At 44.1% G+C, this 19,662-nt stretch overlaps 1 protein-coding gene across 3 annotated transcripts in view; it reads left to right on the top strand.

Annotated features, from left to right (window-relative positions):
• LOC144819003 (lecithin retinol acyltransferase-like) overlaps positions 1–19,662 on the top strand; it is a 1,051,137-nt gene that overhangs the window by 951,360 nt on the left and 80,115 nt on the right. The gene's annotated exons all lie outside the window — the stretch shown is intronic.

Raw genomic sequence — 19,662 nt, 5'->3', positions numbered from 1 at the left:
GAACATCAACTTGATCCTCAAACCACACACATCTTCACACGTCGAGAAAAGAGAACTTTCTTCAGAACTTTCTTCAGCCAACTTCACAGCCAATCCGATACCTGGTGGGGTAGCCTGGGACAACACTGACTATGAAATTTATGGTCCGGTCGAGATCCTGAAATATCCACACCAAATCAAGATCTCCTTGAGTGATTTTGCAAAACCAAACTCATTTGCTGATGATTGGGACTTCGAAAGCATTAACAACATGATGTCTGACTTAGTAATGTCTGCTAAATTTACAAAACATGATTATTTGCAAGGTTCTACAAATTATGATAGTATGTATTGCTATAACCATTATGGTAACCATTTTTTACATAAATCTGCACAACCTAGAAATGTTTTAAATTATAATCAATGGGAACATTGTGCAACACCTCCAAAAGGGAGCTCAAGAACCGTTTACGACAAATATTCATATTTTTCAGGTTTTAACACAAGTAATGCTGAAACATTTTATTTTAAATTGTCAAACAAGACAGGGATGAAAACCATGATAACCAACACAAAATTGATATATTCAGATTCATTCTTTGAAAAAATGAATACTTTTGGATTTGATTATTGGGACAAAAATGTTGATTTGAAAAGTGTTTGGGGTACAAAAGATTGGCAAGTACAGGGTTTAGAAGCTTTGTTTAGAGCTTGCATGATCCCAGAACAAATGATATTTTTAAATGACACTGTTCAACAAACCACCTGTCTTGGCTTAGCCAAAATCAAAGATTTAAATAATCCGTCTATTCCAAAGCCAACAATGTTTAGCAATAGCTCTGATACAGATGAAGAGATGGACGTAAACCATATACTAAACCAAAACAGAACACATCCTGATTGGAAACAATGGTTGATCTGGCCCACAGATACAAATAACTGTCAAGATAGATTCCTGAATAAAACACAGGGGTTCAAAATGACCAGGCCAGACCCTAGATATCCCCAAAGACATCACCCAGGGATAATAACAACCTACAGTGTGGGCAAATTATGCCTTCAATGGCTACAAACTTCCACACTGCCTGAAATTAAGCAACACCTAACTTTACTTACTGATGGTGCTGACTTGCGTGATTTCATAATGGGACCACGCAAACAGCGTCAAAAGCGTTTCATAGCAGCCTCTGTATATGCAGCATACAATGAGGCCTGGAAGGTTACTCAAATTGAGACAGCAGAAAGAATACGGGAAATTGACCGTATTCATTTGGAAAAATCACTTTCTGTAGTGGACAATGGGTTAATGACTCTGTCCTCCAGAATTTTTTCATTGGACAGCATTGTGTCTTCAGCAATCGATATATTATCGCAAGACTTACTGTTATTACAACATGGTCAGTCACAATTGCGTTCTATTGTACAGCTTGGCTGGACGTTACAAAATCTGCGTTCAGGCTATGTGCCTTGGCGTTTAATCAACACAACGTCACTATTCCAAATCTTTAACCTTACTGATAGACAAATCGGTATGGCGCAAAAGGGTGCTGATTATACAATCTTGAGCATTGAAAAACTAGAAAGATTACCAATGACAATGTCAGAACGACCTGTCAGTGAATGGATAATCCACGGAATCATAAATATTCCAATCTCAACCTTCAGGTTTCAATACTGCCCAAAATATATACAGGCTGGCATGTACGAGAAATTGGGGAAGGGGTACCTTAAAACAACTTGGAACCTGCCCTATTCACATACATGTGTCAGTAATAAAGGACAGAAAGTGTTTCTTAGTGGCAACAATTGTGCTATGTCACTAAGCGGCACGCTTCTGTGTAACGGAATTAGCTTGCACGGAGCCTGTGAAGGGAATTCATACAACCTTTCATGTCACCAGCAAGGCGCACCTGCAACTGAAATAGAACCATTCTTTCAAAGACTCTATAATGGGAGTTACATTCTTATTGTAGACCGCAGATGTTGTAGTCTTATGCCCGGGACACCTTATCTAGTCACTACGACGGCGAAGGTCATGTGCTGTGGACGTTCTTTGTTCCCCAGCTCCTTTCCAGACAGGGAGGCAAGGGCATGGCCCAATTTGAAAATGACTTCTATTCGAATAGATACTTTAAGCAGAATGAAAACAGTGCTTCTACAGACGCCTACAAGGCTCACGTCATCAAAAGAAACGTATGATCTACAAGTCGCAAGGACGACTGCAGAGATACATACATTATTATCAACTAATTCCCCCGTACATTTCGCGGAAATCCTGAGCGAAATCTTAAATATTTCTGATACCAATGGGATCTCAGGGGTATTTAAGACAGTATTTTCGATGGCATTAACACCATTCAAAGCCATACTGGGTATTTTTCCAGATTTCGTCCATTCGATTTTTGGCGGACTTCCCCTGATCCTGGGACTAATTGCAGGAATCCTATTCTTAGTCCTTATTTTTCGTTATGGCAACCCATGTCACAGATCAAACTCTCGCGACAATGGAAGAGACGATCCTAGCCATTGGATACCGGGACCGGATATCAAAAATCCTGGGACTCTCCCGGCTTAGAGACCTGAACATGACTTGGTTTCTATCATTTCGACCAATGTGGCAAAGGTGTGTTTTACCTGTACTAAGGTGTCTGCTATGCGGAGAAGAATGCGTGTTAGACACCTGTCTGACGCTACAATCGGATGCGCCAGTGGATGCAGATACATTGTTGGTTCCTACCAAGGTTCACGCTTTGTGCTGCCCTCAAAGGCTGCCAATCCTGATGACGGCATTCCTGGAATCTTCACCACTACGATTGAAGAGTAGTGAAGTTCAAGATGAAAGCAGCATCGAACAGGTACGACCTTCTGTCAGTGATGCAAATCAGAATGTCAATGGAGACAATCATGCGCATGAATGCATGGTTACACCTATTTCCGACTTAGTGGAACTTTCCCATGAAGCTGTTGACAGTTTTTTCGAAAGCCTGAATGATATGATGTTCTCTCCAGAACAGAAATAGAGACTTTTGAGTAAACTCGCACACGGCGTTCCCTGAATTCGGCCTTCAACTTTAAAAATAAAGTCACATGAACAATTACAATCCAGTTCACGGACAGCAATTTTCAGCAACCCCCTAAAATATTTTCCCATATTTTTTCCGGGACACTGATCTTCTGCTTAAAGTAAGAAACTATTCCTAGAGAACTAAGATTTCTATTTTTAGATACTTTTTAGGCTTTAGCTGCCCGCTGGTATGTTCACAAACATTTTATTATGTGATGAAAGGGTCTCGAACTTTCTTTCTGTATAGCCATGTTAAGAGCCATTTCATGTGTATTTCTCAAATACCAAATTAGCAATAATGCATACAAATGCGTGTTTACTTTTGCATTTAATTCATAGCTTAAGTGCATACAAAATATATGACTGCAATTTTTCAGTATATTTGAAAATTTCAAAATGCATTTATGTATTTTGGGGTGGTAAGGTATACACTATTCTCTATAGTATGTTGTACTATGTTATACTATGCATAGATTAGTAAATATGACCATAGTTAGCGTGGAGTGGGTGTCGTGTATTCCTATAGGTTCTGAATCGATCCCCCTATTCCTGGCCCTATTCTGGTTAAACTAACTATCAAGTTAACTAACAGTCAGCCCATGAGGCAAGACAAGCCCCCATGATGCAGATACCGTTATCTGACGCAGTCACACTACGGCACAGGAACGTGTTATCTGATTAGGTCATAACGCTTGAGATCTAATTAGACAAGCGACATTCCTCCAGCCCCTGATAAGGCATACGACGTTCTCATAACAAATCAAACCTATGACAACCTGGGAAAAACCCTGCGGCCATTGTTTTGATTTCACAGAGAACTTTAGTAAAGAATGTGCTAACGAGCAAGTCGTATGACATTTTTATTGACGTATCTATGTCCATCCTTACGTCAATCTCGGCACCTTTAAGGTATAAATATTACCGATCTTGCCCTATGCAAACACACGCGTGGTGACAAGACGGAGCAGCCACACTTGCCGAAGCCGAGAGCAGAAGCAGACCCCGCTGGCGCAGCCCCGCCTTCCTGACGCGCTGAGAGACGCGCTGCTATCTCAAGCCGAGAGACCCAGCACCGGCGCTTCCGGGTAGCCCTCGCAGGCAGCCTGGAATATCGAGACCAGAGAACGAGATACCATTCCTCATTCATCCTAAATTCCAGGTACAGAACTGAATAACCCCTCACAGAGAATTCTTTAGTTATTCACTTGGCAAAAACAAACTTAACTTAAACTGTAACTTTCTATCCCCGCCCACGCATTAGACTTAGGTCAGGTACACGGGGTAGGCGTATTTAGAAACACCAGTTGAGTACGTTTAGTCAAATGTATATGTGTATGTAAATATATTTTAATCATTTTAAACATCATATGGCTCAGAAACCATATCAATGTTTTTACAGTATTATTTTATACTATTGCTTTTAATGTATGCACTTTACTTAACTATAAGTATTGCAATAATATCGATCCATTTCTCATGTATGAGAAAAGAGACTGATCAATAAATAACACCTTTTTATTGAACACGCCCGTCTCTTCCTTTTCTCTACATTCTGATGAGACTAAGAATGCACGTACTGACTGAGTAAAATAATTGCCTTGTGCTCACACGACTCTCGAGATTGACTCTTGATTAGGGGAGAGCAAAGTTGTCATGTTCTATGGTTGTCAGAAACTAAATCCCTTCTTGTCTAATCAGGGGAGTTAATTCTTTCCTGAACATTCGAGAAAGTTTCTAGCGAACTCTGAGCTACGCTGGCAAACCCAAAAATTAAGTCTAGTATCGACAGTAGTAGACCTAGTTAACGTCTGGTCTAGGCCTTTACTGCTGTAGGTATTATTCCAATGCGCAGAGCCTATTGGGAAAATAGGAGCTACACTACAATCTCAGACCGGCGGTTCAATCCTTGATTATCCCTGGATTGGAATATGGGCTGGTGACCATTGCTGGACTTCCCAAAGCTAGCTCGGCCCAACACAGAGCTACCCTGAGCGCATCGGCTAGACTTATAACGGGCTCGACAAAATATGATCACATTTTCCCCAACCGTCTGCAACTAAATTGGTTATCTATTAAAGCCAGAATCCGACTCAAGATAGCTTGCCTGACTCATAAAGCCATACACTACAACACTACCTAACAAATAAGCTTGAGCTATCAGGCTCCAGCCGAAACCTAAGAAGTACGTCCACCCTTCTCTTGAAACCTCCAAGAATCCAAAAGAAAAGATCTTACATACGTACTTTCACCGATCTTGCTCCACGAACCTGGAACTCCTTGCCATCCGAGATCAGATCCAATCCTTCCACTACTTCCTTTAAAAAACTGGTCACACAACTACTACTGAACGAACATTAACCCCCTCTTCTTGTGCTCATGCTCTTATGTTTGTTAAATAACCTAGGGCCATATTAGCAAGAAACTGCGAAAAATATCGCTGGAATATATCGCCACGCTAACGCTGTATTAGCAACGATTAGCGCTATTGTGATATATATTCCAGCGAGAGGGAAGGGCCAACATCGCGACAAAACCAGCGATGTTGCATGGGGAAGGGGGAAAACCTTGCTGATACGACCCCCCATGTTAGGTATGGTGTAGTCAGGAAAATAGCAGGTGTAAAAAAAACGTTGACGACCCCGGTTAGCGCGACATTTCACTTCGCTACCCGGGGCCATGGCCTCCTTGCTAATAGGCGATAGGCTGTTTACTAGGTCTGTTGGTCGGGAATGCCTACTTTGCATGTCATTAGCGATGAATATCGCTGACATGCACAGCGGCACCCAAACCGGCCGCTATCGCCAGAAAGCTTGCTGATAGGGCGATAAAACAAGCATTAGAAATGCAATCGGGCTCGGATTTATTTGAGTTTGAGCTAATGGCATTGTAAATGCCAACGTATTGTTGCTATGTGTTATGGAGTGTGTTCATGTGGTGTGTACTGCCAGTGATCTCCTTGTGAGTGTGAGAATATTGCACCGTTACTGCCTGTGATGTCCTTCTTGTGAGTGTGAGAAGCTTGCACCTCTGCTGCCTGTGGTCTCCTTGTGAGTGTAAGAAGCTTGCACTGCTGCTGCCTGTGATGTCCTTCTTGTGAGTGTGAGAAGCTTGCACCTCTGCTGCCTGTGGTCTCCTTGTGAGTGTAAGAAGCTTGCACTGCTGCTGCCTGTGATGTCGTTCTTGTGAGTGTAAGAAGCTTGCACAGCTGCTGCCTGTGATGTCCTTCGTGTGAGTGTGAGAAGCTTGCACCGCTGCTGCCTCTGAGTATGAGAAGATTGCATTGTGCATCTCTGTGCTGTGCCTGTTCTTTGTAAGGACTCTTGCTCTGTTGCTGCTGCTGCCTTGGCACAGTATCTGCTGTGAGTGTGTAAGGGAAGTTTGCACCACTGCTGCTTGTGATGTCGTTCTTGCGAGTGTGAGAAGCTTGCACCTCTGCTGCCTGTCGTCTCCTTGTGAGTGTAAGAAGCTTGCTCTGCTGCTGCCTGTGATGTCCTTCTTGTGAGTGTGAGAAGCTTGCACCTCTGCTGCCTGTGGTCTCCTTGTGAGTGTAAGAAGCTTGCACTGCTCCTGCCTGTGATGTCGTTCTTGTGAGTGTAAGAAGATTGCACAGCTGCTGCCTGTGATGTCCTTCTTGTGAGTGTGAGAAGCTTGCACCGCTGCTGCCTGTGAGTATGAGAAGATTGCATTGTGCATCTCTGTGCTGTGTCTGTTCTTTGTAAGGGACTCTTGCTCTGTTGCTGCCGCTGCCTTGGCACAGTACCTGCTGTGAGTGTGTGAGGGAAGATTGCACCACTGCTGCTTGTGATGTCGTTCTTGTCAGTGTGAGAAGCTTGCACCTTTGCTGCCTGTGGTCTTCTTGTGAGTGTAAGAAGCTTGCACTGCTGCTGACTGTGATGTCGTTCTTGTGAGTGTGAGAAGCTTGCACCGCTGCTGTTTGTGATGTCCTTCTTGTGAGTGGGAGAAGCTTGCACCTCAGCTGCCTGTGGTCTCCTTGTGAGTGTAAGAAGCTTGCACAGTTGCTGCCTGTGATGTCCTACTCACTACTCTACTCACTACTCTGCACTCACTACTCACTACTCTACTCACTACTCTATTCACTACTCACTACTCACTACTCTACTCACTTTCTGCACTCACTACTCACTACTCTACTCACTACTCACTACTCTGCACTCACTACTCACTACTCTACTCACTACTCTACTCACTACTCTACTCACTACTCACTACTCTACTCACTACTCAACTCACTACTCACTACTCTACTCACTACTCTACCCACTACTCTACTCACTACTCACTACTCTGCACTCACTACTCACTACTCTACTCACTACTCACTACTCTACTCACTACTCACTACTCTGCACTCACTACTCTACTCACTACTCTACTCACTACTAACTACTCTACTCACTACTCTACTCACTACTCTACTCACTACTCACTACTCTACTCACTACTCAACTCACTACTCACTACTCTACTCACTACTCTACTCACTACTCTGCACTCACTACTCACTACTCTACTCACTACTCACTACTCACTACTCACTACTTTACTCACTACTCTACACTCACTACTTTACTCACTACTCTACTCTACTCACTACTCTACTCACCTCACTACTCTACTCACTACTCACTACTCTACTCACTACTCACTACTCTGCACTCACTACTCACTACTCACCTCACTACTCTACTCACTACTCTACTCACTACTCTACTCACTACTCACTACTCTGCACTCACTACTCACTACTCTGCACGCACTACTCTACTCACTACTGACTACTCTACTCACTACTCACTACTCACTACTCTACTCACTACTCTACTCACTACTCACTACTCTACTCACTACTCTACTCACTACTCACTACTCTGCACTCACTACTCACTATTCTACTCACTACTCTACTCACTACTCACTACCCTACTCACTACTCTACTCACTACTCTACTCACTACTCTACTCACTACTCACTACTCTACTCACTACTCTACTCACTACTCTGCACTCACTACTCACTACTGTTCTTGCGAGTGTGAGAAGCTTGCACCTCTGCTGCCTGTCATCTCCTTGTGAGTGTAAGAAGCTTGCTCTGCTGCTGCCTGTGATGTCCTTCTTGTGAGTGTGAGAAGCTTGCACCTCTGCTGCCTGTGGTCTCCTTGTGAGTGTAAGAAGCTTGCACTGCTGCTGCCTGTGATGTCGTTCTTGTGAGTGTAAGAAGATTGCACAGCTGCTGCCTGTGATGTCCTTCTTGTGAGTGTGAGAAGCTTGCACCGCTGCTGCCTGTGAGTATGAGAAGATTGCATTGTGCATCTCTGTGCTGTGCCTGTTCTTTGTAAGGGACTCTTGCTCTGTTGCTGCTGCTGCCTTGGCACAGTACCTGCTGTGAGTGTGTGAGGGGAGATTGCACCACTGCTGCTTGTGATGTCGTTCTTGTCAGTGTGAGAAGCTTGCACCTTTGCTGCCTGTGGTCTCCTTGTGAGTGTAAGAAGCTTGCACTGCTGCTGCCTGTGATGTCGTTCTTGTGAGTGTGAGAAGCTTGCACCGCTGCTGTTTGTGATGTCCTTCTTGTGAGTGGGAGAAGCTTGCACCTCAGCTGCCTGTGGTCTCCTTGTGAGTGTAAGAAGCTTGCACAGTTGCTGCCTGTGATGTCCTACTCACTACTCTACTCTACTCACTACTCTACTCACTACTCTACTCACTACTATGCACTCACTACTCACTACTCTACTCACTACTCTACTCACTACTCACTACTCTACTCACTTTCTGCACTCACTACTCACTACTCTACTCACTACTCACTACTCACTACTCTGCACTCTCTACTCACTACTCTACTCACTACTCTACTCACTACTCTACTCACTACTCAACTCACTACTCTACTCACTACTCACTACTCTACTCACTACTCACTACTCTGCACTCACTACTCACTAGTCTGCTCACTACTCAGTACTCTACTCACTACTCTACTCACTACTCACTACTCTACTCAGTACTTTCTACTCACTACTCTACTCACTACTCACTACTCTACTCACTACTCCCTACTCACTACTCTACTCACTACTCACTACTCTACTCACTACTCACTACTCTGCTCACTACTCACTACTCTACACACTACTCACTACTCACTACTCTGCTCACTACTCACTACTCTACACACTACTCACTAGTCACTACTCTGCTCACTACTCACTACTCTACTCACTACTCACTACTCTGCACTCACTACTCACTACTCTACTCACTACTCTGCTCACTACTCACTACTCTACTCACTACTCACTACTCTGCACTCACTACTCACTACTCTACTCACTACTAACTACTCTACTCACTACTCACTACTCTGCACTCACTACTCACTACTCACTACTCTACTCACTACTCTGCACTCACTACTTTACTCACTACTCTACTCTACTCACTACTCTACTCTACTCACCTCACTACTCTACTCACTACTCACTACTCTACTCACTACTCTGCACTCACTACTCACCTCACTACTCTACTCACTACTCTACTCACTACTCTACTCAAATCAAATCAAATCAAATCAAAATTGCTTTATTCAATTTTTGTTTAAAAACCATAAAAGCATACAATTTTTTAAAATTACAATCATAATTTAACAAGCAACATACATTTAAAAAGCAACATATTATCTACAAGTTAATAGGATTTGCTAACCCTCTGATTATGATTATCTAAATAGATTACCTGGTATTTACAAGCCTAATATTAACAGTTCTTGTGTTACGTCAAAGGGTTAAATTGAAAGAAGTTGCTATACTTAAAACTGCTTTGCGGTAAAACAAATCGATTAAAAGCAGGGATGCTACGCTCAATTGGTAAGCAAATTCTATGACCCAGCTCAGTATTATATTCGACGTATTGTTTCCGGGGGGGGGGATATATAAGTTGCTTGGATAAAAATCGTGTAAATCCCAGGTTGTTATGGGGCCATCACCTTCTTGGGGCTGCCATGACTGGAGATAGGGAACAACTTGTCTGCTCCTAAATCTAATTAGAACCAAGTCGCCACTAATATCTTTTCGAAGGGGACCCAGCCAGCCCACTCTCCTCGCGCTGATTATCCTGCCATCAAGGTCATGAGGTAAGGGTCTATTTTTCGATAGCCAAAACTTGACTTTGTTTAGCAGGTCGGTGGGTCTCTCAGATTTTCCATGTTTCAGTGGAGGGACCCCCGAGAGGATGGACACAAATGGAGCGGCCTCTGGGGGAAGATTAATACAGGGAATCTTAATACATTCTAATCTGGGGGCAACATTGCGATCTATAACAGGTATGGGTGGTGCCTTAGGAACATATAGAGGCACGGAAGTAGGGACTGATACTTGAGTTGGGGGAGCTTTATTTTGCATGGTTTGTTTGGGCGTATTGGGAAGAGCAGCATGGAGCGAACAGTTAGAAGATACAGTATGGGAAGATTGTGCCAGATTGGATTTAACAGTTTCCTCAATCCCCGTCAGTCTTTCCCCCAAGGTGTTAATTTTATCGATCAGGGGTTGGATAATGGTTTTGATCAGTTGTTCGATCATGGCCAGTAAAGCCAATTGGGAAGAGGATGCTGGATCGTATAGTTTTTTACCCACCTCTGGGGTTGACAAAGCAGTGATAACAGACAAGTTTATATTTGGAGACGCATTCTGTAATTTTAATGTTTTGGTTTGGGACCCAGTTACTCCAACCCCGTCGTGTTTCCTTTTAGCAGATGTGGCCTGAACGGGAATTGTACTTTGTGGATTGGCTTTTATGGGTGTAGGTAAAAGCCCCTGTGTGTTTGCGCTGCGGGCTAGCGGACTAGTGTTTGTTGCCGGGTGGGGTGATGTCACAAAGGTATACCTGATATTACACATACTATTTAATGCGTCTAGCCAGGGGAGATTAGATGCTGTACTCACTACTCACTACTCTGCACTCACTACTCACTACTCTGCACGCACTACTCTACTCACTACTGACTACTCTACTCACTACTCACTACTCACTACTCTACTCACTACTCTACTCACTACTCACTATTCTACTCACTACTCTACTCACTACTTACTACTCTGCACTCACTACTCACTACTCTACTCACTACTCTACTCACTACTCACTACCCTACTCACTACTCTACTTACTACTCTACTCACTACTCTACACACTACTCACTACTCTACTCACTACTCTACTCACTACTCTGCACTCACTACTCACTACTCTACTCACTACTCACTACTCTGCACTCACTACTCACTACTCTACTCACTACTCTACTCACTACTCACTACTCTGCACTCACTACACTACTCACTACTCTGCACTCACATCTCTGCACTCACTACTTTGCACTCACTACTCTGCACTCACTACTCACTACTCTGCACTCACTACTCACTACTCTGCACTCACTACTCTGCACTCACTACTCTGCACACTCACTCTGCACTCATTACTCACTACTCTGCACACTCACTCTGCACTCACTACTCACTACTCTGCACTCACTACTCACTACTCTGCACTCACTACTCTGCACTCACTACTCTGCACTCACTCACTCTGCACTCTCTAGCACTCCATCGCAATCCCTAGTCACTCTGCACTCTCTAGCACTCCCTAGAACTCCCTACTCACTCTGCACTCTCTAGCACTCCCTCTTCACTCTGCACTCTCTAGCACTCCGTAGCACTCCCTACTCACTCTGCACTCTGCACTCCCTATGCACTCTGCACTCCCTATGCACTCTGCACTCCGTATGCACTCTGCACTCCCTATGCACTCTGCACTCTCTATGCACTCTGCACTCCCTATGCACTCTGCACTTTCTATGCACTCTGCACTCCCTATGCACTCTGCACTCCCTATGCACTCTGCACTCCCTATGTACTCTGCACTCCCTATGAACTCTGCACTCCCTATGCACTCTGCACTCCCTATGCACTCTGCACTCTCTATGCACTCTGCACTCCCTATGCATTCTGCACTCCCTATGCACTCTGCGCTCCCTATGCACTCTGCACTCCCTATGCACTCTATGCTCCCTATGCACTCTGCACTCTGCAGTCCCTATGCACTCTGCACTCCCTATGCACTCTGCACTCCCTATGCACTCTGCACTCCCTATGCACTCTGCACTCCCTATGCACTCTGCACTCTGCACTCCCTATGCACTCTGCACTCCCTATGCACTCTGCACTTCCTATGCACTCTGCACTCCCTATGTACTCTGCACTCCCTATGAACTCTTCACTCTGCACTCGCTATGCACTCTGCACTCCCTATGCACTCTGCACTCCCTATGCACTCTGCACTCCCTATGCACTCCCTATGCACTCTGCACTCCCTATGCACTCTGCACTTCCTATGCACTCTGCACTCCCTATGCACTCTGCACTCCCTATGCACTCTGCACTCCCCATGCACTCTGCACTCCCCATGCACTCTGCACTCCCTATGCACTCTGCACTCCCTATGCACTCTGCACTCCCTATGCACTGTGCACTCCCTATGCACTGTGCACTCTGCATTCCCTATGCACTCTGCACTCCCTATGCACTCTGCACTCCCTATGCACTGTGCACTCTGCATTCCCTATGCACTGTGTACTCTGCACTCCCTATGTACTGTGCACTCTTCACTCCCTATGCACTCTTCACTCCCTATGCACTATGTTTGTGTGTGTATTTCTGTTTGTAGTGTTGAGTGTGTGGAGTTAGTGTGTGGGGGTGAGTGTGTGGGGGTGAGTCTGTGGGGGTGAGTCTTTGTTAGTGAGTGTGTTGTCGTGACTGGTGATGAGTGTGTGGTGGTGAGAGAGTGGGGTGTGTGTGTGGTGTGTGTGTGTGTGTGGTATGTGTGTGTTGTGTATGTGTGTGTCGTGTGTATATGGTGTGTGTGTAGTGTGTGTGTGTGTGGTATTTGTGTGTGGTGTATGTGTGTGTATGGTGTGACAGGGTGAAGTTTTTTTTGCATATAGCCATGTCTGACACTATGTACTTATACTGATTCTTCACTGAAGCTCAAACTGTAGTTACTTTTACCATATAATCACTCTCAGTCTGCATTTACTATGACTTTATATTAACTCATATTTACCATTAATTTTGCAGCTATACTACATTCACTGTTAATATGCCCTATGATTAACATCTACATTCCTTTTAGGGCCGACATGTATTGTAATTGCATTTATCTAGCGCTTACTACCCCTGACAATGCGACAAAAACTTTTTGGGCAATGAACACAATTTATAGATTAGGTCCCTGTGTTTAGTTTCTCAGCTGCAGGCGCACAACCGTACTTCTTTGCATAAGATGGAAGAAGAGGGGCGCATTCTCATTGCTAGACTCTACAATGGTCTGCAGTTGTAAAATGGAAAAAGGGGTGACAGGGATGGATTAGGTCCCTATGTTTACATTTTTCAGCTGCAGCCGCACAACCATACTTCTTTGGCATTCTAATGCGAACTACAAGAGGGCCCTTACTTTAAAGAAAAGTGTAGGCTCAGTGCTGAATGTGAGCCTGAAATTCAAATTCAAAGTGGTATGATTTCGTAAAATAGTGAAAGACATGTATAAGTTTCAAGCCAGCTATCAAGTTTATGTTAACGGCAGGATAGGCGATGTAATGTTTCTTTAACAGTTTAGATAAGTCATAAGACAACAAAAGTGTACTTTTCAAACAATGTGAAATTAGTAACTTAAATGCAGAGAAGAAAGTATGTTGACAGAAACAAAAGGCCTCCTGCCCTCATAATACATGCAATGCAATGCTGAATGGTGAACGCGCTCCCACCAACTGGATTGCATTTCGAGGAGCACCCTGACAGCTCCTAATTAAAATTAATGGACTGCCGTGCGCGAAAGGTACATGTGAACGCGCTCCCACCATCTGGATTGCATTACACAGGCACTCTGACAGCTCCTAATTAAGATTAATAGTCTGCCGTGCGCGTAACCACACAGAAAATGCCATGAAAATGCCAACAATGGCGGACGGAAATTAAATATAGCCTATGGCGTCAAGGCTACTAAAAAGACAGCACAGCGAACACGAATCACTAAGCAGATGCCATAAAAAAAGCTTGCGCACTAAGGAATGTTGCTGCCCAGACCCCTAAAGACACTTTTTTTTTTTTTCTTTTACAATAGGAGCTCAGAGCTCCGCCCCACTTCGTGGTGACGTAGGCCGAGCCCTAAAAATTGCCGCTTTAGCAGCAATAAGTGCTGCTAAAGCAGCGATAAGGCCCTTGGTTATATGCCCCCTAATTCTTGTGATATTACACTGATGCCTTATTTTATGTTTTTACCTTATTTTGATCTAGTCCTCGATGGTTCCTTAACTGTATTAATTGATGATCTCGCTCTTGTTTTTGTTAAAATTCCTTGATTTGTATTGCACTTCTTTGGTGCGATCTATTTTATGATGTTTTACTCTGCGTGTTCTAAGGCACCGTTGATACCCCATACTCTTTAACTTGAATGCTTTCCCACATGTTATAACTTCACTTACTTTCATTATGTTTGTACCCTTGCTGGTGCCAACTTTGTACTGCACTCTGATACCCCTGTGGGTCTTGTTCGCGCTTTATAAAACTATTCAGATAAATAAAATAAAATAAATAAATACTGCATTATGGCTGTTGTAGTGATTGATGTCAGTCAGTCAGTCAAAAAAAGATTTATTATCGGTTAAAAACCATATAAGCACGAATACATATTTGAATAAAATAGACCTTTGTACAACCATTCAAGGAGCACATAATTAGACACTGCTGAGAGTACAGTAATCCAATAAATAGACTTAAAACAAGAAGTAAAAACAAACTATTCACAATATAAAAACAAGCATTGGCATAGCCAATAGGTCTCGCTTGTGGGACCTTAGAAGTATTTAGTTTTGCAGCACAATATCCGATTATGCAACAAGGATATTGTGCTGCAAAACTAAATACTTCTAAGGTCCCACAAGCGAGACCTATTGGCTATGCCAATGCTTGTTATATAGTGCCGACAACAGTAGTGATACATGAAGCAAAAATTACAAGTGAGCATGTTACAAAAGCAAACGTTACGTTACATGAGACAATAGTGACAGTTGTGCAAGTATCAAGAGCAAACAAAATACAAGAGGTAGCAAACGATATGTTCTTAGAGGAAACAAGCTTCTTGGCATTGCTGGGTCGGAGCAGCAGGCAGATGCGAGTGGAGCGCGCGCTGGAGAGGGAGGGGGTGGGAGGACTAGGCAGCGGGAGAGAGGGAGAAAGGAGCGCGAGAGCCCAAGGCGATGGCGGCGGCAGAAGAGCGAGGGAGCAGTTTTTATAAAGCGAGGACAACAGTAGTGATAAATGAAGCAAAAATTACAAGTGAGCATGTTACAAAAGCAAACGTTACGTTACATGAGACAATAGTGACAGTTGTGCAAGTATCAAGAGCAACAAAATACAAGAGGTAGCAAACGATATGCAATAGCATATCTGAGGGAACACGGCCTGGGGGAAGCTGGCTGGGGAGGGGGAGGAGAAATGAAAGGAAGGCTGTGTGCGGCGTAATTAGGGGAGGAGAAGCCGCAGAGCGCACGCTGGGCGAAGCCCTTTGATGTGCTGTGCGGCAAATGGAGGGAGGCTGATGCGCGTTCATGTTTGAACACGTGGTTCACATGAACTTCATGAAAACGCCAGCAAAAAGCTGGTGGTTTCATGATGTTTTCGCCGCTTGAATTCTCGCTCCGCTCGATGCGCATGCGCGCATCGATAGGTCGCGAGACCTAATTACCTAATGAGTTACAGGGAAGTGCTAGCACAGTTTTAGCAGCTTTGTCTTTTGATTTTAGCTCCTCTAGTAAACCACATAGAAAACAGGTATCTGGAGGTCGCAAACACAGTCAGGGGGGAAGAGTCGTATTTCAATAATCTAAATACTTCCCTAAAATCCCTGAAGCCCCTGTTCTTACATAACAAGAGGATCCATTTGGATCTAGCCTTAGCGTACAGGGGGCAGAAGAGCAGAACGTGCAAATCCGTCTCTTCAGCGATCTCACACCCTGGGCAAAGGCTAGGTACATTATGGGTCATTGACCACTTATTTGTCACTGCCCTCACTGGGAGAGATCCGTGTCTAAATTGGACCTATAATTTCTTCGCCAGTGGGGGCTGGATATCGTCCATAAATTTCTCTAATTGGTACTTGTACTTGGATTCGAGAAAGACGCTGGTCAACTTACCCAAAGATGGTTTTGATACCATCTGGTCCATTCGATATTGTTTGAGCGCTTTGGCCAACGTCCTCCTAGGGGTCAAGGCAGAAGGTTGTTCCGGGGAGAACCACAGTTCATCCTTCCCCAGATCTTTGCATAGATGTTTAACATGCTTTAGCCAGGGAATTTTTCCCACACCCCTTAGGGACAGTGGGTGGCTAAGGTCCTCCCTATAGCTTAAAAGCTCGGGTGTAGACGAGAGTCTCCTCCAGTACAATAAAGGGCGATTGGGGATAACCTCCTGTATGGGGGCCAAACCCAGATCAAGCCGTAACGGGATGAGAGGTGTGCTTTGTGGGAGTCTCAGTAGGCGCCTAGTAAAGCTATTCTCAGTAATAGAGAGCGAGGAGGCGTTGGCATGGCCCCATAGCTCTACACCATAGAGAGCCCCACCTCTCGCCTGTGCTTTATAAATTTCCAATGGAGGTCCCAGGATTTTGGATGAGCACTCCTTGTGGACCTTTAAAATACCTCCCGCGGCTTGGGCCAACTTCATGTTTGCTTTGGCTATATGGGACCCCCAATCCATCTTGTCGTTCAGTGTTGCCCCCAAATATTCGAAAGTGGAGACTCTTTCAAGCACCGTACCGTCCAGATGTGGAAGGGGGCAATTGGATGATTTGGAATTAAAAAACATAAATTTGGTTTTGGAGAGGTTGATCTCCAGGTTTCTGGTTTTACAGAAAGAGCAGAAGGCCTCCAAAGTTCGCTGTATACCCATGGGAGATTTTGATAATAAAAGGGTATCATCAGCGAACATCAGGGCTGGTATCTTTCGTGCTGCTAGACTAGGAGAGTCAAGGTCCCGTGAGCCCAATAGGTGTTTAATCAGACCATTGAAGAACAGGGAAAAGAGCGTGGGTGCTAACACGCACCCCTGCCTCACGCCCCTTTCCACCGGAAAAGCGGCCGAAAGCTCCCCATTCCTCCCGAACCTCACCCTTGCAAAAGTGCCCTGATGTAAGCGTTTGAATAGTTGGCACAAGTAGGCTGGGGCACCCATCTCTAACAAGATCGCCCATAGCTTTTCCCTCTGAACCAGGTCAAAAGCAGATCGAAGATCTACGAAGATCAGATACAAACTACCAGCCCCCATAGTCACCGTCTTCCAGTAGACCAGCTGTAGTCTAAAGAGTTGGTCAATGGTGGAAACTTTAGCACGAAAGCCCGCTTGAAGGGAGGTCAGGATGTGGTGATCGTCCATCCAACACTGCAACCTTGTTAGTAAAATGCGGGCAAGACGTCAATAAGACTAATGGGGCGGTAGTTGACTGGGTCCAGGGGGGAAGACTTTTTATGAATGGGGATGATCTCTGCCCCCAGCCAAGTTGAAGGGATTTCCATACCTAGGAGAATGGCATTGAAATATAAACAGATATAGGGAGCCCAGACCTTTTGCTGCTCAGAAACAGATCACCGTGAATACGGTCCAAACCCGGGGCCTTACCTGCGGCCAAGCTTTTAAGGTCCGCCTGAATTTCCGGTATGATAACTGGCTGATAGTCCGGGTCTATGGGAACCTGTGAATGTGGAGCAGGTGTTGGTTGGTCTGCTAGGGGCGAAGTATTGATGAGGGCGAAGAGGGGCTTAAAGTGTGCTATCCAAACCTCTTCGCTCAGGTTGGGTGTTAAGGCAGACGACCCCTCAGGTGATCCTGATCGAACCAAGTTGCAGAACGCCCTATAGTCGCGTCCATCGAGGGCATCTTTAATATTTGCCCATCTTAGGGCCTCCCATTCCAACTTTGACTCTGAGATAATGCTTTTATACGACAGTCTTGCCACTCTAATACTCTGAACAGTGCCTGTTTTAACCTCCCTAACAAGAGCACGTTTAGCCTCCCTACAGGTTTTAGTAAACCACTGGTCCTGGTTTTTTGGCCGAGCCCTCTTATTGGCTGGCTTGTAAAAATAATCGGCTAGATAGGTGATAAGATTTGTATGGATGTGCTCAAGCGCTACAAAGTAGGAGGAATCGTAGGTGGCCCAAAGATTAAAAGCCTCTACTAGGGAAGAGGCAACTTGATGGTATAGCTCCGCTACTTTGTCCGGTGCGAGTACAAACTTAGCCCACCTGATGCGTCTACCTCCTGCCACAGTAATTAGATTGGGGTTAGTGTATAGGTCGTGCTCCCTCAATCCAAGTTGGTAACCCAGTGCAGATTTTAGTTCTAGCGAGAGAAGGTTGTGGTCACTGTCCACCCTCTCAATCACACTAAAGGACCTGATTTATGACCAGAGTTATACATTGACCATAATATAGTCAATGGTTGTAGTTTTCCCCAGTCTGTTATAGGTCAACTTCCCAGGAATGTCAGGGGGGAGTCTACCATTAGTCCACCGTTGTAGTGATTGATGTAGTATATATTTCCATATTTTTTGTAATTGTAAACATTGTATATTGCATTACATAGTGCTTACTACTCCTGATGAGGTGTTAAGAGCTTTGCTACGAGTAGCACTCTGCTCCAGTACCCAAGGAGAGAGGTTAATAGTTAGTAGTTGAGGTATATATTTTTTTTCTTTTCATTCCTTAGTGCATTATTTGGTTTAGGTTTTTGCTCTTGATTTGTTGTGTGTATGGTATAATTTAAAGTAGGGATAGAGTGATGGTAATTGATTTGAAAGGGGAAGTAGTATGTTGTTTTGTAGGTAATGGTAGTCTAATAGCTACATGTCATGGGTACAAAAGAAGCGGAACTTGGAGAAGGAGGTTTGGGGCTTCATACTAGTTAGAAAAGTTTGGGATGGATCAGAGAGAGGAGGGATGAAAAAAAGGTTGGAAAAGGGTATTTTATAATTAAAAAAAAGAAATTAACATATTCATACACATATGCCAATGACAATTGGTACGGTTGTATTGGCTACAAAGATCCCCTCTATATAAAAGCACAAGTGTACACAGAAGCAGTAATATTTAATATGGTCTGGTGTGCACAGTTATCCTGTGGTGAGGTCTGCAAATGTTGTCAAGAAATTTCTTAGAGTTTTAGTAGTATGCATAAACTCTTCTAGATATGCACCTATATGTACATAGAAGGAGCAATTATGACTTTGCCTGATGGACACATGTACCTTGTGGTGTAATGTACATTCATCTCCTTATTTGAATATTTATGATTGTTACTGGAAGCATAGTTCAGTGTACAATGACACATGTTCAATTCAGTTCAATTCACTTTATTCGGAAGGTTTTCCATCCATACACTAACATACAAATCACAATTGACATTTCAATCAGTTTTTTAAAAAGCTAAAATTACAAATAACATCAAGTTATAATAAAGTAAAGTGCCATGGGCTTCCTCAGTGTATCAGGTGTA

The sequence above is a fragment of the Lissotriton helveticus genome, chromosome 2_1 (assembly GCF_964261635.1).
Source record: "Lissotriton helveticus chromosome 2_1, aLisHel1.1, whole genome shotgun sequence".
Classification (NCBI taxonomy): domain Eukaryota; kingdom Metazoa; phylum Chordata; class Amphibia; order Caudata; family Salamandridae; genus Lissotriton; species Lissotriton helveticus.
The sequence above is the reverse complement of the archived record's forward strand: the minus strand, read 5'-3'. Positions and strand labels throughout refer to the sequence as shown.